Consider the following 20,261-nt stretch of genomic DNA (forward strand, 5'->3'; position numbering starts at 1 on the left):
TGTTTACCAGGCACTGTGCTAAATGTTTTACAGGTATCAATCCATTTGATCATCACAATATCCATGTGATTGAACATTCATCAATTCACACATTTATTGTTTTTTTTTTTAATATTTATTCGGCTGTGCTAGATCTTAGTTGCGGCACGTAGTACTTAGTTCTTTGACCAGGGATCAAACCTGGGCCCCCTGCTTTGGGAGCTTGGAATCTTAGCCACTGGACCACCAGGAAAGACCCAATTCATTCATTTACTTATTCAAGACATACTTAGAGGGTGCACAGGGGACCAGGCCGTATGTTGGTTGCTGGAGTGGAGAGTCAGGGTCAGTTCAGTCTTAATGACATTTGAGCTGACATTTAAAGACTGAGGAGGAGTTAAGCAGGTAAAGATGGGAGGGAGGGCACTGCAGAGAGGGAGGCTAGCTTTTGCAAATGTCCTGTGCTAGGAAGGAGGACGGAGAGTTTAAGGAACTGAAAACAGTGACAAGAAAACAGTACTTCTGGAGCAGAGGGAGCCAGGAGGAACATGAGACAAGATGAGATGTCGAGGTTGGCAGGTCTGGTAAAGGCTTCTGGCCTTTATTTTGAAACCACGCGGAAGCTCTGATCTCATTTGTATTTTCCTAGAAGATCCCTCTGTTTGCAGTAGGGAAACAAATAAGAGAGAACCAAGAGAGGATGCGTTGTGATGAGGTAAAGGGACATGGCTGTAGAAGGGGACAGAAATGAGAATGACTTGGCCCAAGATAATGCAGGGAAAGAGAGGTGGGATACTTGGTTTTTAGATGATAAAATCCTTTGGATTAAAAGGGGAGGAAAATGATGGCACTCTCCAACTTTACAATTATTTGCTATCATTGCCCTGTTTTCAAATAAGCTGATGAGAGTTAGGGTATTATTCTTACTGTTCAGTCGCTCAGTTGTGTCTGACTCTTTGCAACCCCATGAACTGTAGCCCACCAGGCTCCTCTGTCTGTGGGATTTCCCAGGCAAGAATACTGGAGGGGTTGCCATTTCCTGCTCCAGGGGATTCTTCCCCACCCAGGAATCAAACCTGAGTCTCCTGTGTTGCAAGTATTTTCTTTACCACAGAGCCACTGGGGGAGCCGAGAATTAGGATAGTGCTTCTCAAATTTTAGTGTGTATAGGGATCACCTGATGATATTCTTAAAATGCAGATCCTGACTCAGAAGGTCTGCAGTGAGGCCTGTGATTCTGCCTCATAAGCGGCAAATGATGCCAATGCTGCTGGTCCATGGACCACACTTTGAGAATCAAGGGCTTAGAGAAGTGAGATAATCTGAAGATGTGGTGGAAGGGAGCCTTCACTTTTAACCATGTTTGCCCATTGCCAAAGCCTGTGATCTTAATTAATCATAAACGCTATGGCTCCCAAAAGGTGGAGTTGTTTGTATAAAAAAGCCAGTTGGAAACAACCTGGGGAGGTTGTACACTAGGCTAAGAAATTTGGATTTTATCTGCAGGCAATTGGCAGCCATTGAAAATGTTTAAGCAGAGAAGGGTCCAATCAGAAAGCTTATATTATGGTTTCTGGATGTATTTCCTATGAGTATTTTGTTTGTTCTTTTCAGCGTAGATCTCTTAGGTCAAACTGAAGTGCAATTGAAGAAAAAAATAGGGCTCTGAACTTTCTAAGTAATAGGGATGGTTTATTAGATCATCTACTCCGTAATGAGGGCAATAATTGGCTCTTATTTAGTGTTTCCTGCCCAATCATCCCAAGGCACTTTACTAATAAGCATCATCTTTCTTTCAGAGCTGAAGCAGCCGTTGGAGAAAGGCTCAGGGACTTGATGTACTGGGGCTGGCTGCTGGGCATGTGTTCATCATTTCTGTGGCATCTAGATTCTTCTCCCACAGTTCAGGTATATGCCTGAACATTTGATGTAACTGCTTGACATCATTATCAGTATTTTCTCCTGTGTCCCAGGGACTGCTAGCCTAATAAGAAACTAAAAGACATGTAAAAAGTGTCAAAATATAGAAAATGTTGTGTGCTTTATCTGCTACTTGGAAAGATATAAGGCCCAGAAGGGCTCTGAGAAGTCCCAGAGTAAAACAATTTGTTTAACTCTGTATCATTCAGTGGTTTTCTAAACTAATTTGACCTTAGAATTGCCACAGCTCTTTTCTTCTTCTCAATTCTAAACATTCCGTTCAACAGTTGTTCTGTCTGATGGAGATAATGAAATGCTGTTCTGTCCACAAAGATAATCACAGTCTTTGAATTCATCAATATCAGTTGCTAGGTCTCTGTTCTTTTCTTTAGTGACTGACAGACTTGGAGTTTTGGCTTATAGGGCCACAGCATAGCATCGTTTTTATTTTGCTTTATTTAAGCCAGGGGCTCTTACAGCTATTAAGACTACATGTCCATTCTTCAATGTGGTACATGTATACAATGGAATATTACTCAGCCATTAAAAATAATGAAATAATGCCATTTGCAGCAACATGGATGGACCTAGAGTGTGTCACACTGAGTGAAGTAAGTCAGAGGAGAAATATTGTATGACATCCCTTAAATGTGAAATCTAAAAAGGAAGGAAACAAATGAACTTACAAAACAGAAACAGACATGGATAATGAGCTTATGGTTATCAGAGTCAGGGGGGTAAGGATGGGGATAAGGGATAGTTAGGGATTTTTGGATGGACACATGCACACCGCTATATTTTAAATGGATAACCAGCAAGGACCTACTGTATAGCACACACAACTCTGCTCAATGTTATGTGGCAGCCTGGATGGGAGGGGAGTTTGGGGGAGAATGGATACATGTATATGTAAGGCTGAGTCCCTTCAGTGTTCACCTGAAACTATCACAACATTGTTTTTTAATCAGCTATACCCCAATACAAAATAAGAAGCAAAAAAAAATAAAATAAAATAAACATACATGTCCCTACTTCAGTAGTCAGCTTGAAGGACAGTCACTGACTTAGTTTGCATGTTTCCCTGTTGTCTGGAAAGGGTGAGTTGTGCTTTTGTTTCTTTTCTTTGTTTCCACATGTTTAATTCTATTTTGGCAGCCATAGAATCTTCCTTCCCACTCTGTTTCAAGTAAAATATTCCAGGAATAGGATCATTGCCAGACATGACATTTACATTGAGCTATTTTTTATGTTAAATATAAAACAGGATACTTGAATAGTTTTTAAAAATCTGAGTTAATTTGCTAATTTGAAAGTGAACTAAATTTGTCTTTTTGCCTAAAGGAACTAAGGATCTAGCATAAGATAAAGAAAACCTTTCTTTTTTTTTTTCTTAAATCAGACTATAGATAGTTAGCATTCATATGAAACCAGAAAACTTTTGCTAAATGCTTCAAGATGTTGGTGGAATAACATACATGCTGAGATACAGTACCACAGTAAGAATGAAAGTAACTGTGATATCATAGAAATATAGAAAATTGGATTTTAAAAGTTATTGGATATTTTAAAAGGTGAATTTATGGCTACTGAATAGATTGTCTCAATGATACCAGAATTTCCTGTCTTCAATGTGTCTACTGTCTTCAGCTCTCATAGAGCTGGTTTCTTATAGAGAGCTATAGCATCTCTAGTTTAGAAAAAAAGGCTTCATATTTTGGTAGGAGAACTGGCTAGGACGTGCTTTGGAAATCCAGATGCCCAGACTTCTTTTCAAGAGATTCTAACAACTTGAGATTCTCCAGTTCTGAGATACCCATGATTCACACAAACAATTTGTTAGAAATGCAGATTCACAAGCCACAGCCTTCAGCAGTTGTATACCTTTGTGCAAGATGCGCAGTGCACAACCTGGAGTGCCGCTTGGTTGGCCCTGCCTCACCCTCAGAGGCTCTGCCTTCATAGGCCCGTCTGGGATTTCAGGAATGCATATTTTCTTTGCCTTTACTCTTTTAATTTTATTTTCAGTTTAAAGTTATTGAAATGTAGTTGATTTACAATGTGTTAATTTCTGCTATGTGTGTGTGTATGTATGAATATGGAAACATATATATATATATATACACACATATATATTCTTTTTCACAATGGTTTATTATAGGATATTGAATGTAGTTTCCTGTGTGATATGATAGGATCTTGTTGTTTACTTGTTCTATATGTAATAGCTTGCATTTGCTAATCCTAAACTCCTTCATCATCCCTCCCTCAAGTCTGTTCTCCATGTCTGTGAGTCCATTTCTTTTTTGTGAATAAGTTCATTTATATCATATTTTAATCTCCATACATAAGTGATGTCATATGGTATTTGTCTTTGTCTTTCTAACTTAATTCAGTTAGCATGATAATCTGCAGGTCCATCCATGTTGCTGCAAATGGCATTATTGCATTCTCTTTTTATGGCTGAGTAATATTCCATCTTCTTTTTCCATTCATCTGTCAATGGACATGTAGGTTGCTTCCATATCTTGGCTATTGTAAATAGTTCTGCTATGAATATAGCAGTGCATGTTTTTTTTTTTTTTTTTTTTGAATTGTAGTTTTGTCCAGATATATGCTCAGGAGTGTATTTGCTGGATCATATGGCAACTCTATTTTTAGTTTTGTGAGGATATGCCATACTATTTTCCATGGTGGCTGCACCAGTTTAAGGATGTGCATATGATTCTGATACCACTGATTCAAGAATCATATTTTGAGAATCATAGCTCTAGAAATGTAGTTTGAATAGGTTCTATGCATGGGCTATTAAATGGGGCCATAGGTTATGCATTCAGATAAAGATTTAAGCAGATTAACTTAGGTTGGCCATGCTTTTTTTGACAGAGAGATCCCACGTTGCTATATAGGCTCAGGCACTCCCAAGCTGCAGACAAATGTGTAACCAAATCTCTTTCTTGCATGGCTTTGAAGTAGAAAAGCCATAGCATTCACCATGTTACTACTGGGTCTTGGAGCCGAGAGAAGCACAGGGTCTTTGCCTATTAGCAGGTCAAATAGATTCACTTTGGCTTTAACTCTAAGGGACCATTGCTGCTGCGAACATGAGTGTGATCCTGAGAGGAAACCAACAGGCTTGAAATACTAAGGACCAGACAGTGAACATTGCAAGGAAATGTGGCTCCACTACTACCAGGCACTCTTGAGTTAACATGCCCAGGAGGTGAGGTGTTACTTTCCTTTGTGTCCAACTAATTGTTTTTTGTCACCCAGATTTTGCGTCTAGAACAGTATTCTTTTTTTTAAGTTCTTACTTTATATGGGGTTTCCCTGGTGGCTCAGATGGTAAAGCGTCTGCCCACAATGTGGGAGACCCAGGTTTGATCCCTGGGTCAGGAAGATCCCCTGGAGAAGGAAACGGCAACCCACTACAGTATTCTTGCCTAGAAAATCCCATGGACAGAGGACCCTGGTAGGCTACGGCCATGGGGTTGCAAAGAGTCGGACACGACTGAGCAACTTCACTTTGGTATTGGAGTATAGCCAGTTAACAATGTGATTGTTTCAGGTGGACAGCAAAGGGACTCAGCCATACGTATGCACGTATCCATTCTACCTCAAACTCCCCTCCCATCCAAGCTGCCTACAACAGTAATTCTTAAAGCGTGCTTCATAGGACCTGAGACCTTTTTAGGGTAACTGCAAAATCAAAACTATATTGCCGTAATACTGTGTTGTTATTTGTCTTTTGTACTATGTTGACATCTGCATTGATGGTGAAAAGCAGCGCTGGGTCGAGTGTAGCATGGATCAAGGCATGCACAGAACTGTGCTTTTGGTCTTTCATTGTTTACAACCATAAGTTATGGTTAAAAAAAGAGCCAATTTCTTCTAAAAATATCCTTGATGAAGCAGCAAATGTATTAATTTACTTAGGTTTTTATTTTCAAAAACACGTCTCATTTTAGCATCTGTGTGCTGATACAGGAAACATACATGAAGCATTGCCGCTGCAGAATGAAGTATAGGTTTTGAGGAAAAAGCACTTGTATGACTGTTTCGGTTGTAAGCTGAGCTCATTGCTTTTATATGGAACAGTATTTTTTACTTGCAAGAATGATTGCCAGATGAGATATGGTTGTTCATACTTCAATATTTGTCAGGCATTTTTTTTCAAAAATGCATAAAGTGAGCCTGTCACTTCAACTCAAATCATTGGACAGTATTTGTTGCCAATAATCAAATTCAAGCTTTAAAGCAAAAATTAGAGTTTTGGAAAAGTTGTATCTGCCACCATGAACTTGACAGCTTCCCAATACTTAAAGACTTTTCTGATGAGATCTATGGCAATATTAACAAATGTGATTCTTTTTTACATCATATAATGAGATGTGTCAATGTTTGGAAGATCTGCATAATTCAGTGAGCCAATAAATTCAACTAGAGCAATGCATGCTTTTACAAATTTCTGCACAGGGAAAGGATCCATTCAAAGTGCAACAGAGGCCATGGATTTTCACATAATAAAGCACTAAAAGTTTATTGATACAGTTTCAGATTCCACACTGCAACTAACTCTTAAAGAAACTACCATTTGTCAAATTTTCATGCAGTATCAATGAAAAGGCTATTAAAATACTCCTTTTGGGGAAAGAGGGAGGGGCAAGGAAATGGCAGGGGATTAAAAGGTACAAACTATGATGTATAAAATAAGCTATAAGAATCTATTGTATAGATAAGGAATACAGCCAACATTTTATGATAACTATACATGGAGTATAATCTATAAAAGTTTTGAATCACTATTTTGTACATCTGAAATTAATGTAATATTGTAAATCAGCTACACTTCAATTAAAAAAAATGGTTCTCTTGGATTTTCTTGACATACATCAATCCAAAACAATAGGTCATGCTGCTGCTGCTGCTAAGTCGCTTCAGTCGTGTCCAACTCTGTGTGACCCCATAGACGGCAACCCACTAGGCTCTGCCGTCCCTGGGATTCTCCAGGCAAGAATACTCGAGTGGGTTGCCATTTCCTTCTCCAATGCATGAATGTGAAAAGTCAAAGTGAAGTCGCTCAGTTGTGCCCGATTCTTAGTGACCCCACGGACTGCAGCCCACCAGGCTCCTCCGCCCATGGGATTTTCCAGGCAAGAACACTGGAGTGGGGTGCCATTGCCTTCTCCAGTAGGTCATGACACAATGTAGAAGCAGATATAAAAATCCACCAGCTTTCTATAAAGGTGAACATTGAAAAGATTTTCAAAATTCTGAAACAGTGTCACTCTTCTCACTAGCGTTTTCATTTTAGAAAGTATGTTGTACAGGTTAACATATAATGAGTTTATTATTATTAGTTTTATTAATTGTTTTATTTTTTGCTGTGCTGAGTCTTCATTGCTGTGCAGGCTTTTCTCTGGTTGTGGCGAATGTGGGCTACTCTCTAGCTGTGGGGTCCGGGCCTCTCACTGTGGTTGCTTCTCTTGTTGTGGAGCGCAGGCTGGAAGGCATGAGCTCCAGCAGTTGTGGCACATGGGCTCAGTAGTTGCAGCTCACTGCTCTAGAGCACAGGCTCAGCTGTGGTGGTGCATGGGATTAACCGCTCCACGCATGTGGGATCTTCCCGGATCAGGGACTGAACCATGTCTCCTGCACTGGTGGGCGGATTCTTTACCACTGAGCCACCAGGGAAGCCCTGAGTTAATTATTATTTTAAAATAAATTAGCAGTGTTTTCAGAGAAGGCAACGGCAGCCCATACCAGTACTCTTGCCTGGAAAATCCCACGGACGGAGGAGCCTGGTAGGCTGCAGTCCATGGGGTTGCTAAGAGTCGGGCACGACTGAAGCGACTTAGCAGCAGCAGCAGCAGTGTTTTGAAATATTGCCACTTAATTCCTAATGTGGTAAATATTCTTAGATATAACCTATATAAACAAAAGCTCTTTGGGGCCTTTAACAGGTTTTTGAGAGTGTGAATGGATCTTGAGACCAAAATGTTTGGGAACTGCTGGCCTAGGAAAACATTAAGTAAAGCAGTTTCACAGAATGCTCTGCCTTGAGATCTTCAACAGAAATTGAGCAGCCAAGTACAAAAGGAGACATAAAACAAGAAGTGTTTAGTACATAAATAAGTTTAGAAATGCTATTAGCTACAGCCCCATATGGAGAGTCATGGTTCATAATAGCACATTAAAGTTTCACCTTAAACTTTGTTCAACTCTCACTCTTTCCTACCCTTATTTGAACATGAATATATGTATACTATTCCCTTGCCAATGAGTGTTATCATTTTAAATATTTTCCAACATGATGCTTTAGAAAGTGATATGTCATTACTCATTGACTTCTAAGGGTCAGTCATGTTTTCCTTCAGAATAGCTTCCAGACAGTAACCTCTCTAGTCATACCATCAGGGGTTGGGGGTTGTGTGGTAAGGTTTGGCAACCTCAGAATGTTTCACAACATTTTGGCTTTTTAGTTTTATAAGCTCAGGTTGTTTATCTGGCTTTGCAAGACAGGCAAACTCATGAAAACCTATGATGATATGAATGTGTTCATGGGCTTACATTAATGGCCTTGTGAAGAGGATTTTTGCTTGCGGACAGAAGGCAATTAACTCAGCAGACTGTGCCTTTGCTTGAAATGAATGTCCTTTTGGTAGGACCTGATTTGTCCTTTCTGAGTCAATGGTTACTCAGTCATACATGCTATCTGATTGGGTTTCCTCAGAGGAATTGCCATTATCAAGGCTGTGGAAATAAGCAACGTCAGTTTTATCACATGTTTCTCATAGTTCCTAGGACAAAATTGTTTTAAGGTAAACCTTGCTAGTGGTTGTATTTGCACTTCTAGGCAAGGAATTAAACAATGAATATTTACTAAGGAGTAAACAAGGTAATGTTAAAATGTACTTATAAAGATGCTTTCTATAGCAATTAAAAATTTATTTATTTTTTTGAGAAGTATAGAACAAAATACAATTATTGCAGGGCAATTGCTCTACAATATTGTGTTGGCCTCTGCCATACATCAACATGAATCAGCCACAGGTATACGTATATCCTGTCCCTCCTGAACCCCTTCTCCCATCTCCCACCCCACCCCACCCATGCATAGGTTGTCATAGAACACCGGGTTAAGCTGGGTTGTAGCATTATTTTTAAAAACCAGAGTTGAAAACAACAGTTGACAATTGTGGAAACAATGAAAAACTATAGTATATTCACATGATAAAATGCCATATGGACAATAAAAGTCTGGTTTTGAATAATATTTAAAGATATGGGATCATGTCCCCCAAATAATGTAAGTGAATATAGTAAGATAAAAAATCGTGGTATGTAGTGTCAGATGGTGTTCCTGTTTATACCCATGATCATCTCTGGGCATGCTCCTTTCTCTTAATTCTTGCCAACTATGGGTGCTATTTTAAATGATATTTTTCAGTGTGATAAGGTAAAAATGTTATGTCATTCTTACATTAAGGAGATATTCAACAGGGAAGACAAAGAGCAGTAATTGGCATTTCCAGACTTAATTCTAATTGTAATATTGTAGGCAGAACTTTAGCCACACTAAGTACAGATGGGCTGATTCTGATTACTGACACCTGACAGCTACCAGGATCTGGAAGAAAGTTCTAGAGCCCAGAGAAGTGATTTGACTCAAATTAAAAATAACCAGGAAAATCCTACGGTAGTCAGATTTAGCCATTTATAATTCATCCTTGGCTAGATTGAATAAATACTACATTAAGGTCATCTCCATCCATCTGGAAAACCCTCATATAAACATTTAAAGAGACTAAGAGGCAGAGAGAGAATGTATTCCTGTCAGTCTCCCATGTGTCAGAGACTTTGTCATTATAAAGTTCTAGTAGATCATAGAATTATCTGTCAAGTGATTAAAATTGTCATCACGGTTCTTACTTCTTATATTCTTTCCTCAGAGCATATACGCAAAAGGTTTGCAGAATGCCCGTGGGCTTTTTTGGAGCCACTGAAGGGACTTGTTGCCTGTTTCCATTCCCTGCCACTCACCACAGATGTGCCAGTCATGCCTACCTTAATCTTTTGTCATAGTCACACTGAAACCGGGTAGAATGTTGAAGGAACTGTCAAAAATGTAGCCATGTGAAAAGAATCAGAAGGCAGTGTTGTTATTCCGAGTTTGCTTCCTGGGCTCCTGTTTGCATGGAGCAGGTTGGATGTCTAATTTCAGCAATGCAATTAATTCTTGGACAAGATGAGAAAAGATGTATCTGCCACATTTGTATACACTTGGATGTTGCTTCACTAATTCATGTACTTATTTTCTTTGCGATTTCATCTGAAAGCATCTTCTGAGGGCTTTTTGCTGTTGATTTTTTAAAAATCTTTTGAGTGATGAAAATGGACAAAAACAGAATTCAGCAAAATGTAAATGAATCAAGCAAATGGGATGCAAGAATATATTGTACAGATCCGGAATGGAAATAGAGATATTTGTTCTTCCTTCTTTTGAGCAGAATCATAAAACTTTCCATGGTGCGTCAGACATTCTGTTTTACATTCACTATTGCCAGACGTTTAAAAGGTGATAAAAAGCATTTTAAAAATGTCGAGGTTATTGCTGTGTGTTCTGACAGTAAATAAGTGTTTATTCTAACACAGAGATTTGTCCTCTAATCCTGATATGGTCTTTTATAACCACTGTGAATTTCTTCTTTTTAAAATATTGATTTCACTTTGCACTTTTTTCTATAGTGCTGCCTCGTCTGAGAATTATGATGTTATCCCAGATGCAGATTTTAAAACTATTCTGGACTAAACTGTGGAAAATGGCTATTGTTTTTTGAATAAAAGATTTTATGACCTGGCCTATGCATTGCTGAGATATGTTTTTGAGAATACTGTAACAGAAAATATATATTCTAATGTGTTCTCCTGGGACTTCCTTAGTGACTCAGTGGTAAAGAATCCACCTGCCAATGCAGGAGACGCGAGTTTGATCACTGGGTCAGGAAGACCCCCTGGAGAAGAAAATGGCAACCCATGCCAGGATCCCTGCCTGGAATATCCCATGGATAGATGAGCCTAGTGGGCTACAGTCCAAGGGGTCGCAGAGTCGGACATGACTTAGTGACTAAACAACAACAACGGCAATGACAATATATTCTCTTTTAAAAGAAATATTATTTTCAAACCTTATTGTATAACAGAAGCCACACTATTGAAATAATTAACTAGGACTTGCTGGGATGGGAGAGTAGAGGCTAGATTGAGGGTGAATGTTCAGGAAATGCATGAATAGCTTCTTAATTAAACTGTAGAATGTTTAGGCTCCTTTCTATAATTATGTAGTGAATTTTCAGTTTTAGTGTATATATGTATATTCTATTTAGAACTAAATGAATATGTTCTTCAAAGGCTTGCACATATTTACCGAAAACTGTGGAATTCAAAATTTTATTTCTCTCTAAGGGACCTAGTAATAGCACAAAACCATCATAGCCAAGTGGTCCTCAGAGACCAACATTGAATTTTAAACTTTAGTTCAATAGAATTGCTTTTTAGAAAGCAAAATACTTAAAATCTGTATTAGTATCCTTTGCTCCCATCATATTTCTCTTCCTTCACTTATTTTTGTAACTCCTTTTTTTCATAACCCTTGTGGTGACCAGTTTTCACTTTATTAGCCTTGCAGCCTGATGTTGCAAGATGACAAAGTTCCTCAATTCCTCTGGTCTCCATTCTGATCTGTTAAGAGAGAGTTACTGATAGTCTTTACAATGTCCCTTTCATCTCTAGAGTTCTTTGTTTATGTCTCCTTCCTCTTTTATCCTGCATTCATTATAGACTTACTATGAGGATGAAGTACAAAAAGTATCATAAGTGTAGTTTGAAAATTGTAATGCACTATAGAAATATAAAGTATGAATGTGTTGCTATCTGGTATTATTTTCTGTGATTGTTCTTATGTCTACACAAGATTGCATTTTCCCTGATGTGTGGGAAATCTTAAAAGAGTTTTCATGATGGACTTAACACCGTATGTGCTAAGAAACCCTAGTGAATTCGCTTATTCTTAAGCCAGGGACTGTTTAGCTCTTGGATACTGTAGCAGTTATTTGAAGCTCAGCACCTACTTTTAGGCATTTCAGGAAGCTAAAGTATCAGATCGGAGAAGGCAATGGCACCCCACTCCAGTACTTTTGCCTGGAAAATCCCATGGACGGAGGAGCCTGGTAGGCTGCAGTCCATGGGGTCACTAGTTGGACACGACTGAGTGACTTCACTTTCACTTTCCACTTTCATGCATTGGAGAAGGAAATGGCAACCCACTCCAGTGTTCTTGCCTGGAGAGTCCCAGGGACGGGGAAGCCTGATGGGCTGCCGTCTATGGGGTCACACAGAGTCAGACACGACTGAAGCGACCTAGCAACAGCAGCAAAGTATCAGAAAGGTAAAGTTAGATATCTGAAGGTAAGAATATATTTCCGGTCTTTCAGGGAACCCATCAATGAGCAGTTGATGGTCAGTTGTGAGCACATTGTTTTTGAAAAGTAGCTATAATGATTTATCATAGACTAGCCAGTAAACAAAGTATGACCCGTGCCTGACTTGGACCACTGTTTTCTCCCCCTTTGATTTGTGCTTAAAAGCCTGCTAGACTGATGTTGAAGAAATTAAGATGTGGAAGCTAATTGCAAAAAAGTCTCATAGCTGTTTCATAGCTGTCTCTTAGTGCCTAGAGCAAACTCTTGATCCACGTAACAATAACCCCTTGAAATGCCATTTAGATTGGAAGTGCTGATGCAACACTAATGATTTTACAGCAAATATGTTACTCTGATTTCTCCATCTGCTATGAATAAAAGGATATCAGTAGAAAGTCTGAGTTGTAAAGAAAATTGTTTCTTAGAAATATTGAAGGCATTTTGAAATGTGTGCAAGTATAAGGGAAGAGTGATTCTTTTATTTTCATGTGTTTATTTTTTAAATTTTATTTGTGTTTGATTAATGCAAGTTAGTTTATTTTTAAATTTTTGTTGAAGTATAGTTGCTTTACAATAGTGTGTTAGTGTCCACTGTACAGCAAAGTGAACCAGCTGTATTCCTTTCTTTTTTAAATTTCTTCCCATTTAGGGCACAACAGAGCACTGAGTAAAGTTCCCTGAACTACACAGTAGGTTCTCATTAGTTATCTATTTTATTCATAATAGCAATAGTGTATATATGTCAATCCCAATGTCCCAATTCATCTCATCCTTCCTTTGTCAAGTGTTTCAGAAAATAGAAAGTTTATTGTAGCTCCATGGAAATGTTAAGAATTCTTTTGCTAATTTTTTTTAAGACTCCTGAAAAGTATCAAATGACCAGCCATCTAGGTTTTGTTGTGACACATTCCTGATGATGCATATGAAAACATTCCCTATGGGTTCCTTTAGAGATTCTAACCAGGGATAAGAGCTACTGCTCTGTCTTGACTAAGGAGTGGATCTTTTCTTTCTTTGAGGATTGTCCTCATTTGATTCAGTCCCCATGTAGTGTGGGACGAATGGGGTATGTACCCTCTTAGGTTCCTGGGAAACTCTATCCATGAATACTGATATCATTAGATTTTTGAAAAAATTCCATAGCCATCCATTTGCAAATTTAGATATAGTGATTCTTTAAGAATGTATGCAATATCAATATTCACATAAGAAAAGTCAAAAATTTTACAATAATAATAATAGAAGAAAATAGAAGATTGTTAAAGACATACAACTAAAAAAGGCACCAGGCCCAAATAGTTTTATAGCTAAATTGAGTCTAAGCTTAAAAAATAGATGCTCCCTATGGTTATCAATACCAAACCATCCTACCTGTCTCCTGAGAAACCTGTATGTGGATCAAGAAGCAACAGTTAGAACTCTGTATGGAACAACTGATTGGTTCAAGGTTGAGAAAGAAGTACAACAGAGCTGTCCAATGTCACCCTGTTTGTTTAACCTATATGCTGAGCACATCATGAGAAATGCTAGGCTAGATGACTTACAAGTTGGAATCAAGATAGGTGGGAGGAACATCAACAACCTCAGATATGTGGATGATACCACTCTAATGGCAGAAAGCAAAGAGGAGCTAAAGCCTCTTGGTGAGGATGTAGGAGGAGAGTGAAAAAACTGGTTTAAAACTAAATATTAAAAAAAACTAAGATCATGGCATCTGGCCCCATTACTTCATGGCAAATAAAAGGGGAAAAGGTGGAAGTCGTGACACATATCCTCTTCTTGGGTTCTAAAATCACTCAGATGGTGACTGCAGCCATGAAATCAGAAGATGGTTGCTTCGTGGCAGGAAACCTACATCGTGAGTTGAAAAGCAGAGACATTACTCTGTTGACAAAGATCCATATAGTCAAGGCTCTGGTCTTCCCAGTAGTCATGTATGGTTGTGAGATCTGGACCATAAAGAAGGCAGAATGCCGAAGAATTGATGCCTTCAAAACATGGTGATGGAGAAGACACCTGAAAGTCCCTTGGACAGCAAGGACCTCAAACCAGTCAATCAAGGGAAATCTATCCTCAATACTTGTAGGAAGGACTAATGCTGAAGCAGAAGCTCCAGTATATTGGTCATCTGATGTGAAGAGGTAACTCATTGGAGAAGTTCCTGATGCTGGGAAAGATTGAGAGCAGAAGGGGAAGAGGGCATCAGAGGATGAGATGGCTGGATAGTATCACCGATGCAATGGACGTGAACTTTGGCAAATTTTGGGAGATGGTGAGGGACAGGGAGGCCTGGCATGCTGCAGTCCATGGGGTCGCAAAGAGTTGGACATAACTGGGTGACTGAACAGCAGCAACAACAAATGGTTATCCAACAATTAAGACTATGGAGAAGGAAAGAAGGGACCTCAAGTAATTGTGTAAATCTAGTATAACTTTATATCAAAACCTAAATTCCATCTGCTTATGAAGATATCGGAGAACACAATGGCACCCCACTCCAGTATTCTTGCCTGGAAAATCCCATGGACGGAGGAGCCTGGTAGGCTGCAGTCCATGGGGTCACTAGGAGTCGGACACGACTGAGTGACTTCACTTTCACTTTCATGCATTGGAGGAGGAAATGGCAACCCACTCCAGTGTTCTTGCTTGGAGAATCCCAGGGACAGGGGAGCCTGGTGGGCTGCCGTCTATGGGGTCGCACAGAGTCAGACACGACTGAAGTGACTTAGCATATGAAGATATAATAAAATATTTTGTTTCAAAAAGCATAAACTACTTCAGAATTGGAAACTTATCTATACCATTATAGATAAATACCATTCATCACATTCAGTCCAGTTCAGTCCCTCAGTTGTGTCCAACTCTTTGAGACTCCATGGACTGCAGCACACCAGACCTCCCTGTCCATCACCAAATCCCAAAGTTGGCTCAAATTCATGTCCATTGAGTCAGCGATGCCATCCAACCATCTCATCCTCTGTTGTTCCCCTCCCACCTTCAATCTTTCCCAGCATCAGGGTCTTTTCCAGTGAGTCAGCTCTTTGCATCAGGTGGCCAAAGTATTGGAGTTTCAGCTTCAACATCAGTCCTTCCAATGAATATTCAGGAGTGATTTCCTTTAGGATAGACTGGTTGGATCTCCTTGCAGTCCAAGGGACTCTCAAGAGTCTTCTCCAACACCACAGTTCAAAAGCATCAATTTTTTGGCGCTCAGCTTTCTTTACGGTCCAACTCTCACATCCATACATGACTACTGGAAAAACCATAGCTTTGATGAGACAGGCCTTTGTTGGCAAAATAATGTCTCCACTTTTTAATATGCTGTCTAGGTTGGTAATAACTTTCCTTCCAAGGAGCAAGCGTTCTTTGATTTCATGGCTGCAGTCATCATCTGTAGTGATTTTGGAGCCAAAGAAAATAAAGTCTCTCACTGTTTCCATTGCTTCCCCATCTATTTGCCTTGAAGTGATGGGACCAGATGCCATGATCTTCGTTTTATGAATGTTGAGTTTTAAGGCCACTTTTTCACGCTTCTCTTTCACTTTTACCAAGATGCTCTTTAGTTCTTCTTCACTTTCTGCCATAAGGGTGGTATCATCTACATATCTGAGGTTATTGCTATTTCTCCTGGCAATCTTGATTCCAGCTAGTGCTTCCTCCAGCCCATTATTTCTCATGATGTACTCTGCATATCAGTTAAATAAGCAGGGTGACAATATACAGCCTTGATATACTCCTTTCCCGATTTGGAACCAGTCTGTTGTTCCATGTGCAGTTCTAACTGTTGCTTCTTAACCTGGATACAGATTTCTTAGGAGGCAGTTCAGGTCATCTGGTATTCCCATCTCTTGAAGAATTTTCCACAGTTTGTTGTGATCCACACAGTCAAAGACTTTGTCATAGTCAATAAAGCAGAAGTAGATGTTTTTCTGGAATTCTCTTGCTTTTTCAATGATCCAGTGGATGTTGGCAATTTGATCTCTGGTTCCTCTGCCTTTTCTAAATCCATCTTGAACATCTGGAAGTTCACGGTTCATGTACTGTTGAAGCCTGGCTTGGAGAAGTTTTGAGCATTACTTTGCTAGTGTGTGAGATGAGTGCAGTTGTGCCGTAGTTTGAGCGTTAGCATTCATCACATTAGCAGATTAAAAGATAAAGATGATATGATTTTATCAATACATGTTGTGCTAGTTTCCTAGGCTGCTGTAACAAATTATCAAACTGGGTAACTTAAAACAAAAGGAATGTTTTTTTTTTCTCACAGTCCTGGATGCCAGGGGTGCTAACAGGATGAGGCTGTCTCTGAAGTGTATAAAGGGATGATCCTCCCTTGCCTCTTCCTATTTCTAGTGGTTGCTGGCAGTCTTTTGGGTTCCTTGGCCTGTAGATACATTACTTCCATACCTGCCTTTGTCATCAGGTGGAGTTCTCCTTGTTTATCTCTCTATGTCTCTATTTTCTCTTCTTAGAAGGATGCCAGTCACTGGATTAGAGCCCAGTCATAGGATTAGTGCCCTAATCCAGTATGAACTCATCTTAGTTTAACTAAGCACATATGCCAAGACCCCATTACAAAATAAAGTTACCAGGTGGCAGTACATTTCAACCCACTACACATACTAAAAAGGAATTTGGCACAATTTATTAGTAATTTCTAATAACTTCCTAAGTAAAATAGGCATAATGGAAGTTAATGAAACATAATAAAGAATATTTATAAAAACTCACCGTCACATTATATTACATAGTGAAATTTAAATGCCATTGTCTTAAGATCAGTAAAAGTGCAGAGAGAAATTTTCTGTCAACACTGTAACTTAGCACTATATTGTGGGTTCTGTATGATGTAATTAAACAATGAAATTAAGCAATATAAACATTGGAAAAAATAGACACAGTTATTTTCATTTTCAGATATGATTCTGTTCCTAGAAATGTTAAGACTCTGTTGCAGACTATTACTAAGGAAACGTGTAAGGGGAATGGCCACAAGGTAAATATATGAAAAGCAAAACTTTTGCACCTTTAATAACCAGTTACATAGAATTAGAAAAAATTCATTTATGTAAACAAAATATAAAATTCTTAGTAACATTTTTAACAAGAAAAGAAAGTCATACTATATTTTCTAATGTTTCCAAATATTATAAGATTCATTCCTTTTTAAAATAATGCATATGTTAATGGAATTCCAGTCAGAATGGCAACAGATTTTTATTTTGACTCTTCCTTCTAGATATTAAAACTTCATACAGAGTTGCTATTATGAAAACTGTAAATTATTGGCCATGAGAAATTGATTTTTGGAATAGAAGAAAGTCAGAAACCAATCAAATATGTAAAAATGAGCTAAATATATAATCAAAGTGGCTTTTTCATTTAGTAGGAATTGTATGTCTGTTTAAAAACTGATGTAAAGGCTGGCTTTTCATATGTATTTTGTAAATGATATCTTTCTGTTTTCTCCATGAAATTTATGAACTAAGGATATAAACAATATACATATAAGAAAACTAGGAACTCGCCTCTATATTGATGAGATAATGTTTATACACCATATTTGAAAAAAAAAATGGCTAGAGATAACTAATTTGCACTTTAGAAATGGGAAATGTTAAATGACCAGTAGATTTAGGAAAATCTGCTCATGGAAATACAAATTCATATTATAATGATGAAGCAAAAAGTTTTCATATCCTGGTAGATCTGGAAGTAGCTATCAAAATTAATGGTATACCTGCTCTTTGACATGGTACCTCTGCTATGAGGAGTCAGTATCATAAAAAATGTCTAGTCAAGGATGTTTGCTGCATTGTTTGTAGTGGCAAAAACAAAACAAAGCTGAAATTAACCAGAAAATAGCTCATTAATTGGGAAATTATTGAACATATTTATAACTGTCCCATGGAATATTTTGCAATGAATAAAAGTAATTAGGTAGATCTATATGTCGTGTCCAATGTGTCCATAATTAAGTAACTGAATAGTACTCAGGAAAGTATGAGCCTATTAAAATTAAAAGGAAAGAGTGCTTCTGTATACAAATCTGTTTGTATATATTTTGTATGAAGCTAGAGAAAGATATGGAAGGATGAATAAGTACTTGTACTTTTTGTTCTTTATTATTTACCATGGGAAAATGAGATTAGGAATAGAGCTGGGGAAAATATTCGTTTATTTTATGTATGTTTTTATTTAATTTGTTTAAAGAAAAACGTATTTGTTAACATACACATGTATGTGTTTTTTATTTTATTTGTTATGTTTGAGTGTGTATTATTTCTAAAATTAAAATAATTATGAATTCTATTTAACATTTTTGTATATGTGTATGCATGCGTGCATGCTAAGCCGTGTCAGTTGTGCCCAACTCTTTGCAACCCTATGGACTGTAGCCCGCCAGTCTCCTCTGCCCATGGGATTCTCCAGGCAAGAATAGTGGAGTGGGTTCCAGTGCCCTCTTCCAGGATTATATGTGTATGGATTTATCTTAAATCCTCATGGTTTTATTGTTTTTTAAGTTAATGCTTTTACCTCATTTAAAAATTGGCAAAATATTTGAATGGTAATTCATAAAGGAAAAGATATAAAAGCACTAGTAAAACTTTCAGCTTCATTAGTCAAAGCAATGATATATAGAGCAATAATGAGATTTTTCTCAGATTGTCAACTGTCAAAAAAATTGATACTTCTCATTGTTATGCAGAGTTTATAGTATTAAACACTGAGTATGTACAACACTTGGTAAACCTTCTGGGGGGCAGTATGGAAATATTAACTTAAAAACTCTGATAATGTTCATACTTTCCTGTCCAGCCACACTACTTCCAGAAAGTGATGCTAAGGAAATTATTGTGAAGATTTGCATGTGGATTTTCACTACAGCTTTGTTTATAATAATGAAAAAAGCTGTAAATATCTATGTTCATAAGTAGGTGAGTGTTTAAGTAAATACATTTGCAAGTTGTATTACAACTATGTACACATGTACAGCCACACATACAAAGTTACATAGTTATAATGAAAATTCACATCCGATGGTGTAAGATGGTGTAAATCTCCATTTGTCCCCTGAAGAACACATTGTGGGCAACATTCATTGCTTCCTGAAATGCAGTCTACATTTCCTTTCCATACATTTATGACATAGAGAGATATGCATAAAATAGTTGATTAGTGTGTTAGGTTCCAATTATTGCATAGTACGTCAAGGCTGTATATTGTCACCCTGCTTATTTAACTTATATGCAGAGTACATCATGAGAAACGCTGGGCTGGAAGAAGCACAAGCTGGAATCAAGATTGCCGGGAGAAATATCAATAACCCCAGATATGCAGATGACACCACCCTTATGGCAGAAAGTGAAGAGGAACTAAAAAAAGTGAAAGTGGAGAGAGGAGAAAGTGAAAGAGGAGAGTGAAAAAATTGGCTTAAAGCTCAACATTCAGAAAACGAAGATCATGTCATCTGGTCCCATCACTTCATGGGAAAGAGATGGGGAAACAAAACAGTGTCAGACTTTATTTTTGTGGGCTCCAAAATCACTGCAGATAGTGATTGCAGCCATGAAATTGAAAGACGCTTACTCCTTGAAAGGAAAGTTATGACCAACCTAGATAGCATATTCAAAAGCAGAGACATTACTTTGCCAACAAAGGTCCGCCTAGTGAAGGCTATGGTTTTTCCGGTGGTCATGTATGGATGTGAGAGTTGGACTGTGAAGAAAGCTGAGCGCCGAAGAATTGTTGCTTTTGAACTGTGGTGCTGGAGAAGACTCTTGAGAGTCCCTTGGACTGCAAGGAGATCCAACCAGTCCATTCTAAACGAGATCAGTCCTGGGTGTTCATTGGAAGGACTGATGCTAAAGCTGAAACTCCAATACT

At 38.2% G+C, this 20,261-nt stretch overlaps 1 long non-coding RNA gene across 2 annotated transcripts; it reads left to right on the plus strand.

The window, feature by feature from the left end:
* The first annotated feature begins 396 nt into the window (after nucleotides 1–396).
* Nucleotides 397–10,756, plus strand: LOC129635423 (uncharacterized). Of its 2 annotated transcripts, XR_008706277.1 has the most exons (4): nucleotides 397–694; nucleotides 1,779–1,887; nucleotides 4,981–5,119; nucleotides 9,849–10,756. It is a non-coding gene; the product is annotated as an uncharacterized LOC129635423 (long non-coding RNA). The 2 variants fall into 2 exon arrangements; XR_008706276.1 differs by lacking the exon at nucleotides 4,981–5,119.
* Nucleotides 10,757–20,261: the final 9,505 nt, after the last annotated feature.

The sequence above is a fragment of the Bubalus kerabau genome, chromosome 20, assembly GCF_029407905.1.
Source record: "Bubalus kerabau isolate K-KA32 ecotype Philippines breed swamp buffalo chromosome 20, PCC_UOA_SB_1v2, whole genome shotgun sequence".
In the NCBI taxonomy this organism is placed as follows: Eukaryota; Metazoa; Chordata; class Mammalia; order Artiodactyla; family Bovidae; genus Bubalus; species Bubalus kerabau.